Raw genomic sequence first — 3804 nt, forward strand, 5'->3', positions numbered from 1 at the left:
CCTCCCCTTCCTCCCCTCCCTTTGGTCTTGTGGGAAGGCAGTTTTCCGGAGTCCTCCCTGTCTTTCCACCGCTTCTCCTTCCCCCGGGGGTTCCTCTCCAGCCACTAGCACGTGCTGAGCCCGCATCCTCCAGGCTAGTTCTCATGGTGGGTGCCTGGGTGAAGAAAGTATTTCCCCTTTCTCAACAAAAGTAGTACAAAAGATGTCAAATCCAGAATGTTGTGGTTCAAATTTCAAATCTGCCACTTAGTTCTATATTCGGCAAAATCCTATTATTATCTGTGTTTATTTTACGAGGTTTTGAGGATCCTGTTAAAGGGCTCGGCATTCTCAGTTCAGTTCTGCAAATGTTTAATGAACACCTAATATAGGACTGGCACTATCCAAGCAGAGATGTCTTCTCTCCCTTCCTCTGCTCCTTCATTAAATATATTTTGTATACCTGCTGTGTGCCAGACACTGTACTGTGTACTGGGGATACCCGCGAAGAAGGCGGACGTGCTTCCTTCTGCCCGGGACTCACAGCAGAGGAAAGCATTTAGAAAACTGTAGTTCAATAGTCTCAAACGTATGATGGAGAAGTGGAGGAAGCTGCTGCTGGAGCACCCAGGAGAGGACGCGATCCAGACTGGGGAGGTCATGGAAGGCAGCCCAGCGGAAGTGATGCCTATCTGAGACCTACTATCAGGCAGGAGAGGCCAGAGAAGGGGCACACATGGTGTGGGGTATGTCGCCATATGGCTGGAGCTTCATAGTGCCTGAAGGAGATTTCAGGCTGGAGACACAGGCAGGGCCCAGGTAGCCAAGGGCCCTGTAAGTCTTATTAAAGAAACTGGGCAAGATTAACCAAAGTTGGTATCTGTTGCTTGCAACTAAAGAACTCAACCAGACTGAAATGGAATCATAGAATCATATGTTTTGAGTCTGGCAAGGAACTCCAGAGACAACCTGATTTGGAGACCAGCCTCTGGGCAGTTAAGGATTATCAGTCCTCTCTTATAAGTGGGGTGGATCACTCAGGTTAGGAAACAGAAGTAACCTGGCAGTGTCACAGTGAATATGTGCTAGAGTGAAAACACCCACACCGCCTGTCTCTCAGGGTGGCGGGCGCATTCCCACCACCTCTTTGTTTATCCCACGTGGTTTCTAGTATAATTCCTCGCTTTGAGAGGGAATCATTTTAGTAGAGATAATGATACCCAATTTAAGCATGTCAGTTAAAAACAGTAAGAGAAGGAAAAAGCTACATTAGCTGGTAAGAGAGTGAAGGTGCCAAATAGTATTTCTTCCAGTATTCAGACCAACTCCTTTAGGTTTTAACAACCTCCTCTGTTAAATATACTTTTTTTTTTTTTTTTTTTGAGATGGAGTCTCGCTCTTTTGCCCAGGCTGGAGTGCAGTGGAGCAATCTCGACTCACTGCAACTTCAGCCTCCCGAGCATCTGGGATTACAGGTTCCTGCCACCATGCCCGGCTAATTTTTGTATTTTTAGTAAAGACGGGATTTCACCATCTTGGCCGTGCTGGTCTCGAACTCCTGACCTTGTGATCCACCTGCCTCGGCCTCCCAAAGTGCTGGGATTACAGGCAAGAGCCACCGCGCCAGGCCAGTTCTATTCTTTCTTAACTTCCCTTTTCCTCAAAATAATCCTCCCCTTACCCAACTGACAACTGACTTTTCTCTCTCTCTCTTTTTTTTTTTTTTTTAAGATGGAGACTTGCTCTGTCGCCCAGGCTGGAGTACAGTGGCATGATCTCGGCTCACTGCAACCTCTGCCTTCGGGGTTCAAGCAACTCTCCTGCCTCAGCCTCCCAAGTAGCTGGGATTACAGGTGCCCACCATTATGCCGGCTAATTTTTGTATTTTTGGTAGAGATGGAGTTTTGCACATTGGCCAGGCTGGTCTCGAACTCCTGACCTCAGGTGATCCACCTGCGTTGGCCTCCCACAACTGTCTCTTTTCTTATGTTGAACAAAATAAAGTTTCCCTGAGTTCCCTGAGCGGCTAGGGCTCCATCAAGGAATGAAGCGTCCTGAATGGATCCTTCTAGAAAAGGCTGGGGGTGGGAGCCACCTGGTGGCCAAAGCTGTGCAGACCACAGCTGTGTAATGAGGCAAGTTGGTTTAAAAAAGGAACAGGCTACGGAGCTGAAGTATTTGTCAAAGTAATAAAAACGTTTAAATGAGTCATTTGGTTTATAGCAACTCCTAGGAAACGCTTTTCCAAACAATTTAGTCTGTTGAGCGCATACAGTACTGGTTTCTGCTAGAGTATTGTTCGTATAATTGAGAAACTTGCAACTTAGACTTGAGCAGTAGTTCTCCAAGTGTGGTCTTGTGGACTTCAGGGGCACCACGAAGTCTCCCTTTTCAATCGTATAATGGGGGATGCTGGACTGTCTCCATCTACTTCAAACAAAACATCGTAACAGGTCAAATGTGGAAGCAGAAATAAAAGTTCCATCATCTGCGACCGGATGCGATGGCTCATGCCTGTAATCTCAGCACTTTGGGAGGCTGAGGTGGGCGGATCACTGGAGGTCAGTAGTTCAAGAGCAGCCTGACCAACATGGTGAAACCCTGTCTCTATGAAAAATGCAAAAAATTAGCCGAGCGTGGTGGCGCTCGCCTATAAATCCCAGCTACTCGGAAGGCTGAGGCATGAGAATCGCATGAACCCGGGAAGCAGAGGTCGCACCACTGCACTCCAGCCTGGGCGACAGAGCAAGACAATGTCTAAAAAAAAAAAGAGAAAAAAAAAGAATTCCAGTATCTGCTATTAAACCAGATATTCAAGAGATTTGCAAAATGTAAACCAATGCCACAGATGCCACTAACTTTTATTTTGGGAAATATAGTTATTTTGCACAAAACACATTCTTTGTGTTAACATGTAATCGGTTTATAATGGTCATTTTTCCATGTATAAATATTCTTTAATTTTCTCCATTTTAATTTTTAATATGATGAATACTGATAGATAGATATAGATATATAGGTATACCTCCTTTCTGTCCCTTCATTTCACACACATGAATTTGTCTGAAGTTCTCAATAATTTTTAAGAGTGTACAGGGATCCTAAGCTCAAAAAGTTCTAGAACCACCGGACTAGAGCAGTGTGTCAGCCAGACATTCAAAATGGTACAGAATTTGACATTCCCCTGGAGGGGTTGCTGTGCGGTGACTTGGATCGGGGGCACTTACAGATGTGTTTCCATCAACTTCTGTATTGAAGGCCCAGTTATCTCTACTTACCTCTTAAGTACCACTCCAAATCTTTGGACACCCTTGGACGCTTGCTCCACCCTGCTGCCGCTGCAGAGACCAGCTGTCTGTGGACCTTGCCAGCTCCATGTGGCATTCCAAACGGCACCCACCTCACAGGACCCCTGACCCCTACACTTGAGAAACCCAAAGTAAGTCAGAGAAAAGTAAGTGCAGGGAAATTGAAGCCTATGGGGCGAATCTTCGACCCATGAGCTTAGGAGCAAACAGATACGTTTTTTTCCTCTCCTGCCTGACACAGTGTGCTGAGATCCAGGCCCCTCCAGAAACAGTCCCAGAAGCCCAAACAATCAGTTGCTCTAGATACCCAGTGGTGACCAGCTCCTCAGCCCAAAACTCTGGAACTCTGTAAGTTAAGGCTATGCATAGTTTACCATTTCACCGTATTCTCAACATCTACGAACTATAAACAGCCTTCGAAGAACTTCCCTTTTCCTCAAAATAATCCTCCCCTTACCCAACTGACAACTGACTTTTCTCTCTCTCTCTTTTTTTTTTTTTTTTAAGATGGAGACTT

The sequence above is a fragment of the Mandrillus leucophaeus genome, unplaced genomic scaffold (assembly GCF_000951045.1).
Source record: "Mandrillus leucophaeus isolate KB7577 unplaced genomic scaffold, Mleu.le_1.0 Scaffold168, whole genome shotgun sequence".
NCBI lineage: Eukaryota > Metazoa > Chordata > Mammalia > Primates > Cercopithecidae > Mandrillus > Mandrillus leucophaeus.